The sequence below is a fragment of the Pinus tabuliformis genome, chromosome 6 (assembly GCF_031772625.1).
Source record: "Pinus tabuliformis cultivar Carrire ecotype Pingquan chromosome 6, CPIR1, whole genome shotgun sequence".
NCBI classification, from domain to species: Eukaryota; Viridiplantae; Streptophyta; class Pinopsida; order Pinales; family Pinaceae; genus Pinus; species Pinus tabuliformis.
Genome location: NC_142292.1, coordinates 196479123 through 196493338, shown reverse-complemented (window position 1 = coordinate 196493338; position 14216 = coordinate 196479123).

Here is a 14216-nt window from a genome sequence, read left to right as displayed (position 1 = left end):
TGAAAGGACAATATGGAAAGATCAGGTATTCAAGTTGGAATTTCATCCAAGACATTATGTTCTTTGTTATAAATTATTTCTTCTCTTTTCCCAAGAACGTCAAGAAGGCTTTACAAAGTATACTATATTTGAGAAAAGATCCTAGACCTGCATTTGATTCTTTCCCTTTGAAGATTGCGAATACAAAATATTCACATGCCTTTGATCTTGATCAAGACCCTTCTTCCGAATCTTATGATGACCGTCTTCAAACCGATGAGCCTAAAGTGACCAAGACTAATTCTACAACTTTTGTATATACTCCTATACCTTGTAAAATTCGAGATAGATACAAGCCTCTGATTTTACCTCCTATATCATACGCTTTCCATAAAAGTCATTACCTATATCTACCAAGATTTGATGGTGAATGTGAAAACATCACAACTGAGAGACATGTACTGAATTTTGAGTCTTTTCTTGACCTTTTTGAAGTTGATGAAGAGGATGTCAGTATTAGGCCTTTTTCTCTTTCTTTGTAAGGCGAAGTCAAGAGTTGGTTCAAAACCTTGCCTGATGTGAGCATCTCAGATTTCCAACAGTTTTTCAAAGTTTTCCACGACAAGTGGGTGGTCAGACAAAACCCTTTCTTGATTCTAGAAGAGTATAACTAGCTGGAAAGACAACCAGGGGAGATAGTAGAACAATTTTCTTCCAGATTTAACCAAGTTTATTGTTCGATGCCTGTTAATATAAGACCTCCTCCTGGATCCCCTCTCTTAAACTACCTGGGAGAAAGGAACCTTGCAACACTTGAAGAGATGAAAACCAATGCAGTAGATGTAGAGGCTAATCTGCTGATTAGAAGGGCAAAGTTGAAGGAAGAAGAGATGAAGAACATAGATCCAGAGGAATCGACATCTTTAGAGTTAAAGCTCAAAAATTTGGTAAGTGAAGTGGAAGGGATGATGCAAAAGATCACCACAAGGAATGAGTATGATGTCCAAGACCATGGCTCGTTGATTGAAGAAGAACAAGTGGCTAATCCAAAACATTTCCTTTCTTATCCCAATTGTCATAGATCTGATAATGATTGTTTTATAGATCAGCTTACAGAAGAGAGATCTGTTGATCTGACATGTATGCTTGATGGTGTGTTTTATACTAATGATTTACCTAAGTTTGATCAATATGATGATGATTATGTTCTCCAAACAGAAGCTAGTCTTGCAGACAAATTAGCAGCTGGTTGGTGGAAGGAGGAAGTTCACTTTCAACAGCTCGGTGATCAACCAATGCATATCAGCTATGGAAGTGGGGAGGAAAGTGCAATTTTTTTTGATGTAAGTGAAGGATCTTTGCCTCTTTGTTTTGCTTCGTTTCAGTTCATCATAGGAAACTTTCATGCAATCAAAAATCAATTGTCGATAAGTTTTGATTTGGACCATTTAGAGGGCAATGAAATCCTTGTTCAAGAGTTCTCATATCTAGATTTGTAGCCCCCGAATGCCATTGAATGTTAGGTTGCAAATGAAGAATTGGAAGCTAGAACATATGATCAAATGATGTAAGATGATTCTGTACCATTATGTTTTGAATCATTTCAGTTTTTGAAGGGAATTTTGCATAGTATATCTTCAAATGAGCAGCCTGTAGAAAATCATGCAATCTCATTGGCACCAATAGAAAATGGGTTGCAATAGTATTTTCAAGTTTTTCATGATCCAATAGCTAACGTGTTGGATGATGTTTGCAGTCAAAGTCCTTCTCCATTAGCTAACTTTGAGCTTGAAAAAAGTATTGATACAAACTTGATTCGGCAACTGGTTTCTTTGTCATTTTTAGCAGGAGTCTCCTCACAAAGCTCAGATGAAAGTTTGCATTCATGGTATGAGGAGAAGAAAAGTAATCCATTGGATTAGCTAAGTCCTAGTGCACATGAATTTCAAGATCCTTATGTAGTATTTCTGGAGTTAGATAGAGAATCCATATTATTCAATCTGGGAAAATTTGGATCTTTTTAGAAGTTTTCATGGGAGTTGCATTTCAATAGTTCTCTCTTGTTGCTCATAAGCAAGCACTTGCGGAGAATTAAAATAGCAGCCAAAATGTTTACTTGGTTGCATTGGTTGTTTCATTTCACTTGATCAGGTGAGGAATGGATCACTTACAGTAGGGTATGATTAATAAGCTCACAGAAGTGAGCATGGTTTAGTCAGTTTTAGAGTTAGTTTGTTTTGTCAAGTCGCCAGCTTTCAATCATGAATTTCAATTTAAGTTTTTGACCATATTGGCCCACATGGTTAGGCACTTGGTCTACCGTGTTCTTGACACATCCAAGGAGATGCCATCCCCAATAAGGCCGATGTTAGTTTCAGTATTTGCATCTTACCATCAGTGATCAAAATCCTCTTTTCATATCATTTTAAGGGTCTGATTCAGAATTTTTTTATCATTCCACTAGGTCATGCAAAAAATTAGTCGCTGTTGGTAGTCCTAGTCAAAAAACATCACTCTTCCCTAAATGTGATTACTTGCTGGCATAGTTTCATATCTTTTTCACTGTACATCATCCATAAAGCTATTTTTATCATGCCATTTGTATCAGTCATGAGGCCGTTATGTCATCTTGAAATTCAGTCCTTTAAGGTCTCATTAGGTCTTTAAGGTTTTTCAAGGTTTCATTAGGTCATTAGGGTTGCCAAGGTTCCATTCCATTGCATAATACCAACAAGTAAAGGGTGATCAAATAACATCCCTTCACCATGTGAAGATGATTTGTAAAGAGAAATGCTTATTTCATTATGTAATTTTATGTCTTTCAAATGTAATAATTTCACCATCCCAAGCTATTAAATCAGTGTTCCAAAGATGCCAGAACATCAAAATATGAAATTTTCAAAGGAAATAGTCAAGTGAAAGGGTAAAGTTTCAAAGGGTTAAGTGCATGCCAAAGGGTGTTGTTTTTTCCCAAGGGTGTCCAAATCATCATTTTCCACAAGCACTAAACCCTGATTTCATCACCCATTGAGCTAGGGTTCGCTATGAAATCAGAGGCATATGAGTATATGAGGCATAAGGGAGGTCATTTTAGTGAGTATGAGACCATTCCAACTCATACACATCATGTCTCCAATATTTTTCAATAAGTCATTCCAAGGGACAAATCATTTGCCACACATAGGGCCGGTTTTTCTTCAAACTATGATTTAGACCAAAAAGGAATAATTTGGAAAATGTGAGAGAGGTTTTTGTCCATAATAGGCCAAGGAAGAAAAACCTCCTTCATGTTTTACACAAGTGTCATTGTTTTAGATAAATGTCAAAAATACAGTTGCCTTAGGAGAGTTGATGTACTTCTAGAGTGATCTTGGGAAAATCAATATTTCTCCTAGCTAGAGTATTCAAATGACTTTCTTGATGAGTCAAATGATAACTAGACACAACGAGCTTTCCAATGAGTAATCATGAGCTCAATTTGGAGTTGAGGAAGATCTTCAGAAGATGACTGCAATATCACTTTGCATTTTGGCAGCCTCATTCTACACATTTTAACCAGTGTTGGATGATTGAGCCTCCAAAAGGGACCTGAAAGTGGCACTGCGCTTTTGGCCAGTGGCACTGCGCTTTTGGCAATTTTGCTCAGGGTTGCTATTTTTCTAGTTTTTTGACTATAATCATGGATCCTCTCTCATGGTGGATGATTTACCATTGTAAATGATAACTTGGAATGTAATTATGATAGAAAAATAGTGATAGAGGATAGATTCATTGCTCTAGGAGTTAGTTTGAGCTTAAATGAATCAGTTTTTCACTTTTAGAGGCAAGTTGTCAATGATGCCTATATTCCTGTTTCTTGTTTAGTATCAGTTAGATTAGCTCCTCATCTTAGGGATTCGACCCCTGAGGATGGGAGGAGGTTGAAATCATGTCTATATCTTCTTCTTCTTTCTCAATGTAAAGGGTTTGACTCAGCTGGATGCTTAGACCTTGATTGTACACCTTTTGTAAGCAATTTGGTAGGAGATTAATAAGAATTGAAACTATTTTTATGGGATCCATGTGGTATGAGTTTTAGCATAGTTTCTTCTTGTGTGATCATGTGTTAATATGTTTTATGTATTCCATTAATCATTTCATTGCTTCTAGTTGAATGTTTTCAAGTTGATAGGTGGAATTCATTGTATCAGTGCTCTGCCTTGGTAAACCATTCACCATTTCATGTTTTCTGCAGTCTAGGAAGGATCCATGGTGTTCACATGCCCTTCTTAGCTTCTCACTAGTCTAAAACATCTCATCCCATCAAGATCTTGAGTGATAAATCCAATGCCTACCTTGCCCCATTGAACACCTTGCAATTCTAACCTAGCTTCCCAGACCTAAACCGTCCAACTCCTTCTGATCCAACAAAATCCCTTCCAAAATCAAATCAAAACTTTCGTGCTACTCTACGTAGCCTAATATCCTTTACTTGATCCATGTTGGGTTGTGTTATATTTTTTCCACGTAGTTAACAAGGGGTTTGAGGGGCACCTGTAACCCCACTTTATGGGGTCCAGGGCAGCGCCCCAGAAAATTTTGGTTTTGGACCCTATGTTAGGTTGGGCGGACCCACCTATGGTTTTGTGCGTGATTTTTGCACATGTTTTTTTGGATGCAATCGTTCGGTCCATGGTATTGGATGCTTCGGCATGTATAAATATGTATTATAACATTGAAAGGAACATAATGAAAAATCAAGCTAGTAGTCTCGGTTTTGGGATCCAGGGGAAAATCTCTGTGTATATGTGTTTTATGTGTTCTGCTCTCACATTATTTATTTTCCGTGTTTTAGAATTCATATACAGGTAATTTTTGTATGGGGTTAAAACCTACATTTGGTATCAGAGCAGATTTGGCTTCAAGGGGACGCCTTTGTTGCTGAGGGATTTCGCTTGGGCCTGTGGTAGACCTTGTTTAGTGGGAGATCTGTGAGATAGATTCTGGTGGTGAAAGAAGATAGCGAGTAGTGGAAAGATAGAGATCGAGAAATTTAATGGTCAGAGTTTTGAGTTGTGGAAACTCAAGATGGAGGATCTGTTGGTGGATAAATATCAGTGGATCGTGGTAGATCTAGGTAGTAAACCAACGGGAGTGTCCGATGAAGAATGGAAGAAGTTGGATCGGAAGGCAAAGAGCACAATACGATTGCGTGTCTCAGATTTAGTATTGCTGAATGTATCAGGGGAAGCTACAACAAAGGCTTTGTGGGACAAGTTAGGGACTTTGTACCAATCTAAGTCTCTGGTGAATAAAATGTTCCTGCGGAAAAAGCTATCTAACCTGAGGATGAAAGATGGAGACACGGTGATAGAGCATCTGAGCGCATTTAATACTATGGTAAGTCAGTTAACATCTGTTGATATTAAAATTTCAGATGAAAATAAGTGCAACAGTTTGTTGTGTTCTCTACCAGATTTGTGGGATAGTCTGGTTATTGCAATAGGTAGTAATGCAACTGCCTTGCAGTTTGATGAAATAGTCTCAGCCTTGTTGACGGAGGAGATGAGACGGAAAAATATGGAGAGCCAAAATGGTGATGCCTTGTCTATATGAGGACGGTCCTAGAACAGAAACAAAAATAAGACATTGAGTGGGAGATCTAAATCTAGAGGGAGATCTAAATCTCTAGGAAAACCTGTAAAGTTGGTGTGCTGGAAATGCGGAAAGGAAGGCCACTTCAAAAGGGACCGTAAATCTAAATCTCCTGACAAAGGAAAGGGATCTGATGAGGCTCCTTCTGCAGAGGTGAAAACCACCTCAGATGAAGGTGGGGATGTGTACTTGGCTTCTTCAAGTACACATGTATATCATGAGGTATCGTTGATTGACTCAGGTGCATCCTTTCACTTCAATCCCCATAGAGAGTGGTTATGTGACTATGAGAAATATGATGGTGGTGATGTCTTCTTGGGGGATGATAGGAAGGCTAGAATCATTGGTCGTGGAAAAGTAAAGTTGAAGCTGCAAGGTGGAAGGGTTAGAACACTTCCGGGTGTTCTGCATATTCCTGCATTAGCCAGAAATCTAATTTCTGTTAGTATGTTGGATGATGCAGGTGTAAAAACAGTGTTCAAGAAGGATACCTGCAAGATGGTTCAGGGAGCACTAGTATTGATGCAGGGAGTTCAGATTGGAACTCTATACAAGCTGCAAGGTAGCACTGTTGTTGATGGGTGCAATAGTCTCGTGGTTCCTGAAAGTGGAGCAGAAAATCTAGTGGTCTCTGGAGAAAAGACCATGCTATGGCATCAAAGGCTTGGAAATATTGCAGAGAAGGGCCTTCGAATACTTCATGGTAAAGGTATGGTAGAAGGTATGAGTAATAGCTCTCTGGGTTTTTATTTCTGCGAAAATTGTGTATACGAGAAGCAGAATAGGGTGAGTTTCCCCTCTCGTGGTAAGAGGGCGAAACATATATTAGAGCTTGTGCATAGTGATGTGTTTGGACCTGTGAAGGTTCCATCACTGGGTAAGTCTGTGTACTATGTATCATTTATAGATGACTTCTCAAGGAATACATGGATATATTTCCTTAAGAAGAAATCTGAAGTCTTTGATAGGTTTAAAGAATTTAAGGCTCTAGTGGAAAACCAGACAGAGAAGAAGATACACCTCAACAAAATGGAGTTGCAGAAAGAATGAACAAGATGTTGATGGAAAGGGTAAGAAGCATGCTCAATGGTGCCAGGTTAGGACAAGAATTCTGGGCAGAGGTGGTGGATATTGCATGTTACCTGGTCAATAGGTCACCTTCATCAGCATTGGAGGATAAGACTCCACAAGAGGTATGGACTGGTAAGAAACCCTCTCTTTCACATCTGAGGGTGTTTGGATGTGTTGCATATGTACATGTTCCAAAGGAGAAAAGAACAAAGTTGGATAGTAAATCTGAAAAGTGCATCTTTATTGGGTATAAGGATGGTTTAAAGGGTTATAAGCTTTGGAACCCAGTAACAAGGAAGGTTATGTACAACCGAGATGTGGTGTTTAGAGAGGTGAAAGATGTTATTGAACATGAAGTCCAACCAAAGGAACCTGAGACGATAGAGCTTGAGCTAAAGGAGGAAGAATCAGACTCTACAACAGAGGAGGAATCAGAAGATGAAGAGCCACAAACTTTGGCTGTAAGAAATCAGTTCGAGAAAGAAGGCAGCTAGAAAGGTATAGTCCATCTGCTTTCTGTTCAAATTTTGCTTTGTCTGTTACTGATGATGATCCCAGAACTATGAAGGAAGCAGTGGATTAAGAGGATGGACAACTCTGGAAAGAAGCCATGGTTGATGAAATGGCATCTTTGCACAAAAATGAGGTTTGGGATCTAGTGGAGTTGTTGGCTGGAAGGAAACCCATTGGCAGCAAATGGGTGTTCAAAAAGAAGACAAATGCAGAAGGAAAAGTGGAGAAATATAAAGCTCGGTTGGTAGCAAAAGGTTATTCCCAGGTGTCGGGAATTGATTTTGGTGATATTTTTTCTCCTGTTGCCAAGGTAACTTCTATTAGATTACTTTTATTTGTTGCTGCTACTTTTGATTTTGAGGTAGAACAGATGGATGTGAAGACAACATTTCTTCACGGGGATCTCGAAGAGGAGATCTACATGAAGCAACCTGAAGGCTTTGTGGTGAAGGGTAAGAAAGAACTGGTATGTAAGTTAATGAAGTCTATATATGGGTTAAAACAGTCACCAAGGATGTGGTATCAAAAATTTGATACATTTATACAGGGACTTGGCTTCACTAGAAGCAAAGCAGATCACTGTGTGTATTTTAAATTAATTGGTGATCGTGTTATTTATCTGGTCTTGTATGTGGATGATATGTTGTTGATTGGAAATGATAAAGAAGTTATCCAAGATTTGAATACCTAATTTTCCTCCAAATTCGACATGAAAGATCTTGGCGCTGCAAACTATATTTTGGGCATCGAAATTAAAATAGATTGGGGAAAGAGGAAGCTCTGGTTAAACTAGAGGAAGTATGTTGAGACAATATTGCAGAGGTTTAATATGCAGGATAGTAAATCGGTGAAGGTTCCTATTCTTGTAGGTGTGAGGTTATCTGCTGAACAGTGTCCCAAGACACAAGAAGAGGAAGAGGACATGTCCCGTGTTCCATATGCAAGTGCAGTCAGTAGCCTGATGTATGCAATGGTTTGTACTAGACCAGACATTGCACATGCAGTGGGAGTATTGAGTAGGTTTATGTCAAAACCAGGGAAGGAGCACTAGACAGCAGTGAAGCGGGTTTTCAGGTATTTGTGTGGCACTAGTGATTATGGTTTGTGCTACCAAGGAAGACTAGGATTGGACAAAGTGTTGGATATTCATGGCTTTGTTGATGTAGACTGGGTTGGAGATCTGGATTAGAGAATATCTACAAGTGGGTATGTGTTTAACCTATTTAGAGGTGCAGTCAGTTGGATGAGTAAGAAACAATCTGTAGTGGCACTGTCAACTACAAGGTAGGATGCATGGAAGCCACTCATGTGAGCAATGAAGTAGTTTGGTTGCAGAGATTGTGTTCAAGTATGGGGTTAGTACAAGAAGCTATAAGGATAGACTGTGACAGCCAAAATGCAATTTTCTTGGCAAAGAACCCCGCATATCATTCAAAGACAAAGCACATTGATGTTGAGTATGACTTTGTGAGGGATATGATAGAAGACAAAAAGGTGTTGCTGGTAAAGGTGAACACTTTGAAGAATACTCCAGACGCATTGACAAAATCTGTGAGCTCTGAGAAGTTCTCTTGGTGTAGAGAGACAATTGGCATTTTAGGGCTACTGGAAAAATGACTAAGCTCTCTTGTGGCCCCCTGTGGAAAGTAAACAACAAGTGGGAGAATGTTGGGTTGTGTTATATTCTTTCCACGTAGTTAATAAGGGGTTTGAGGGGCACCCGTAACCCCACTTTATGGGGTCCGGGGCAGTGCCCCAGAAAATTTTGGTTTTGGGCCCTATGTTAGGTTGGGTGGACCCACCTATGGTTTTGTGCATGATTTTTGCACATGTTTCTTGGACGTGATGGTTTTCAGTCCATGGTATTAGACGCAATTGTTTTCGGTCCATGGTATTGGATGCTTCAGCATGTATAAATATGTATTATAACATTGAAAGGAACATAATGAAAAATCAAGCTGGTAGTCTCGGTTTTGGGATCCAGGGGGAAATCTCTGTGTATATGTGTTTTATGTGTTTTTCTCTCGCATTATTTATTTTCTGTGTTTTAGAATTCGTATGCAGGTAATTTCTGTATGGGGTTAAAACCTACAATCCAGTCATCTTGTCTAAGATCCTCACAGAGAGAGCCCTCTCCTGGCCTAGTAGGGTTATCTATTGGCTAAGCATGGTTTGTGATTACCCTAGCATTGCCTTCCTTCAACTTGAGGTTCAATCCAGGTGATAACATAGTGGCGACCATACTGGGGACATAGTTTTATGTTCCTTAGCAAAATGTATCAAGTTCATATTTAGATCTAATTGTTGATGGTGGACAACGATCATACACTGGAAGGCTGAAATCATTCACCTGGCGACTCTAAATTAGTTTCGAGATCAGATCTAAGGACTCTACTAGAGGATGAACTCGACCAACAGAAACATGAAAGGACAATATGGAAAGATTAGGTATTCAAGTTGGAATTTCATCCAAGACATTATGTTCTTTGTTATAAATTATTTCTTCTCTTTTCCCAAGAACGTCAAGAAGGCTTTACAAAGTATACTGTATTTGAAAATATCCCAGACCTGCATTTGATTCTTTCCCTTTGAAGATTGCGAATACAAAATATTCGCATGACTTTGATCTTGATCAAGACCCTTCTTCCAAATCTTATGTTGACCGTCTTCAAACTGATGAGCCTAAAGTGACCAAGACTAATTCTATAGCTTTTGTATATACTCCTATTCCTTGTAAAATTCTAGATAGATACAAGCCTCTGATTTTACCTCCTATATCCCACGCTTTCCCTAAAAATCATTACCTATATCTACCAATATTTAATGGTGAATGTGACAACATCACTGCTGAGAGACATGTACTGAATTTCTAGTCTTTTCTTAACCTTTTTAACGTTGATGAAGAGGATGTCAGTATTAGGCTTTTTGCTCTTTCTTTGCAAGGCAAAGTCAAGATTTAGTTCAAAACTCTGCCTGAAGTGAGCATGTCAGATTTCCAGTAGTTTTTCAAAGTTTTCCTCGACAAGTGGGTGGTCAGACAAAACCCTTTCTTGATTCTCGAAGAGTATAACCAGCTGAAAATACAGCCAGGGGAGATAGTACAACAATTTTCTGCCAGATTTAACCAAGTTTATTGTTCGATGCCTATTAATATAAGACCTCCTCCTGGATCTGATCTCTTACACTACACGAATGCCTTTGATTTAGAAATGGAGTTTCAGCTGAGAGAAAGGAACCTTGAAACACTTGAAGAGATGCATAACAATGCAGTAGATGTAGAGGCTAATCTGTTGATTAGAAGGGAAAAGTTGAAGGAAGAAGAGATGAAGAACACAGATCGAGAGGAATCGACATCTTTAGAGGTAAAGCTCGACATTTTGGTAAGTGCAGTGGAAGAGATGATGCAAAAAATCACCACAAGGAATGAGTATGATGTCCAAGACCATGGCTTGCTGATTGAATAATAACAAGTGGCTAATGCAAACATTTTATTTCATATCCTAGTTGTCATAGATCTAATAATGATTGTTTTATAGATCAACTTGTAGAAGAGAGATCTATTGGTCTGACATGTATGCTTGATGATGTGTTTTATACTCACGATTTGCCTAAGTTTGATCAATATGATGATGATTATGTTATCCAAACAGAAGCTAGTCTTGCAGACAAATCAGCAGTTGGTTGGTGGAAGGAGGAAGTTCACTTTCAGCAACCTCGGTGATCAGTCAATGCATATCAACTATGGAAGTGAGGAGGAAAGTGAAGAAAATTTAGAAGTAAGTGAAGGATCTTTGCCTCTTTGTTTTACTTTATTTCAGTTCATCAGAGACAACTTTCATGCAATAAAAAATCAACCGTCAATAAGTTTTGATTTGGACCATATAGAGGGCAATGAAATCCTTGTTCAAGACTTCTCATATCTATATTTGCAGCCCCCGAATGCCATTGAATGTCAGGTTGCAGATGAAGGCTTGGAAGCTGGAACATATGATCAAATTATGCAAGATTATTCCGTACCATTATGTTTTGAATCATTTCAGTTTTTGAAGGGAATTTTGCATAGTATATCTTCAAATGAGTAGCCTGTAGAAAATCATGCAATCTCATTGGAACCAATAGAAAATGGGTTGCAATAGATTTTTCAAGTTTTTCATGATCCAAAAGCTGATGTGTTGGATGATGTCTGCAGTCAAAGTCATTCTCCATTAGCTAACTTTGAGCTTGAAAAAAGTATTGATACAAACTTGATCCAACAATCGGTTTCTTTGTCATTTTCAGCAAGAGTCTCGTCACAAAGCTCAGATGAAAGTTTGCATTCATGGTATGAGGAGGAAAAAGTAATCCATTGGATTAGCTAAGTCCTAGTGCACATGAATTTCAAGATCCTTATGCAGTATTTTTGGAGTCAGATAGAGAATCCATATTATTCAATCTGGGAAAATTTGGATCTTTTTACAAGTTTTCATGGGAGTTGCATTTCAATAGTTCTCTCTTTTTGCTCATAAGCAAGCACTTGCGGAGAATTAAAACAACAGCCAGAATGTTTAGTTGGTTGCATTGATTGTTTCATTTCACTTGATCAGGTGATGAATGGATCACTTAGAGTAGGATGTGATTAATAAGCTCACAGAAGTGAGCATGGTTTAGTCAGTTTAAGAGTTAGTTTGTGTCGTCAAGTCGTCAGCTTTCAATCATGCATTTCAATTTATGTTTTTGACCAGATTGGCCCACATGGTTAGCCACTTGGTCTACATTGTTCTTGACACCTCCAAGGAGTTGCCATCCCCAATAAGGCCGATGTTAGTGTCAGTATTTGCATCCTGCCATCAGTGATCAAAATCCTCTTTTCATATCATTTTAAGGGTCCGATTCATAATTTTTTTTATTATCATTCCACTAGGTCATGCAAAAAATTAATCGCTGATGGTAGTCCTAGTCCAAAGCCATCACTCTTCCCTAATTGTGATTACTTCCTGGCATAGTTTCATATCTTGTTGGCTGTACATCATCCATAAAGTTATTTTTATCATGCCATTTGTATCATTCATGAGGTCATTATGTCATCTTGAAATTCAGTCCTTCAAGGTCTCATTAGGTCTTTAAGGTTTTTCAAGGTTTCATTAGGTCATTAGGGTTGCCAAGGTTCCATTCCATTGCATAAGACCAGCAAGTAAAGGGTGATCAAATAACATCCCTTCACCATGTGAAGATGATTTGTAAGGAGAAATGCTTATTTCATTATGTAATTTTATGTCTTTCAAATGTAATAATTTCACCATCCCAAGCTATTAAATCAGTGTTCCAAAGATGCCAGAACACCAAAAGATCAAATTTTCAAAGGAATAGTCAAGTGAAAGGGTAAATTTTCAAAGGGTTAAGTGCATACCAAAGGGAGTTGTTTTTTCCCATGGGTGTCCAATCATCATTTTCCACAAGCATTAAACCCTAATTTCCTCACCCATTGAGCTATGGTTGGCTATGAAATCAGAGTCATCTGAGTATATGAGACACAAGGGAGGTCATTTCAGCAAGTATTAGGCCATTCCAACTCATACACATCATGTCTCCATCATTTTTCAATAAGTCATTCCAATGCACATATCATTTGCCACACATAGGGCTGGTTTTTATTCAAACTGTGTTTTAGACCAAAGAAGGAATAATTTGGAAAGAGTGAGAGAGGTTTTTGTCCATAATAGGCCAAGGAAGAAAAAAATCCTTCACGTTTTACACAGGTGTCATGGTTTTAGAGAAATGTTAAAAATAAAGTTGCCTCGGGAGAGTTGATGCACTTCTGGAGTGACCTTAGGAAAACCAATATTTCTCCTAGCTGGAATGGCCAACTAACTTTCGTGATGAGTCAAGCAATAACTAGACATAGAGGGATTTCCCATGAGCTATCATGAGCTCAATTTGGAGTTGAGGGAGACCTTAAAACGTTGACTACAATATCACTCTGCATTTTGGTAGCCTCATTCTGCACATTTTTACCAGTCTTGGAAGATTGAGCTTTTGATAGGGAAAATGAACTCCAAAATGAAAAATTCAAGATGTTCAGGAATGTAGAATCGACAAGCTTTCCAATGAGATACCATGGGCTCAATTTGGATGTCCGAAAGGCCTCCAAAAGGGACTTGAAAGTGGAGTTTCACTTTTGGCCAGTGGCGCTGCGCTTTTGGCAATTTTGCTCAGGGTTGCTATTTTTCCCGTTTTTTGACTGTAATCATGGGTTCTCTCTCATGGTGGATGATTTACCATTATAAATATTGACTTTTAATGTAATTATGATAGAAAAATAGTGATAGAGGATAGATTCATTGCTCTAGGAGTTAGTTTGAGCTCAAATGAATCAATTTTTCACTTTTAGTGGCAAGTTGTTAATGATGCCTATATTCCTGTTTCTTGTTCAGTATCAATTAGATTAGTTCCTAATCTTAGGGATTCGACCCCTAAGGATGTGAGGAGGTTGAGATCATGTCTATATCTTCTTCTTTCTCATTGTAAAGGGTTGGACTCAGCTGGATGCTCAGACCTTGATTGTACACATTTTGTAAGCAGTTTGGCAAGAGATTAATAAGAATCGCAACTATTTTTATGGGATCCATGTGGTATGAGTTTTAAAACAGTTTCTTCTTTTGTGGTCATGTGTTAATATGTTTTATGTATTTCATTAATCATTCAATTGCTTCTAGTTGAATGTTTTCAAGTTGATAGGTGGAATTCATTGTATCAGTTCTCTGCCTTGGGAAACCATTCACCATTTCATGTTTTCTGTAGTCTAGGAAGGATCCATGGTTTTCACATTCCCTTCTTAGCTTCTCACTAGTCTAAAACATCTCATCCCATCAAGCCCTTGAGTGCTAAAGCCTATGCCTACCTTGCCCCATTGAACACCCTGCAATTCTGACCTAGTTTCCCAGACCTAAACTGTTCAGCTCCTCTTGATCCGACAAAACCCCTTCCAAAATCAAATCAAAACTTTCGTGATACTATACGTAGCCTAATATCCTTTACCTGAT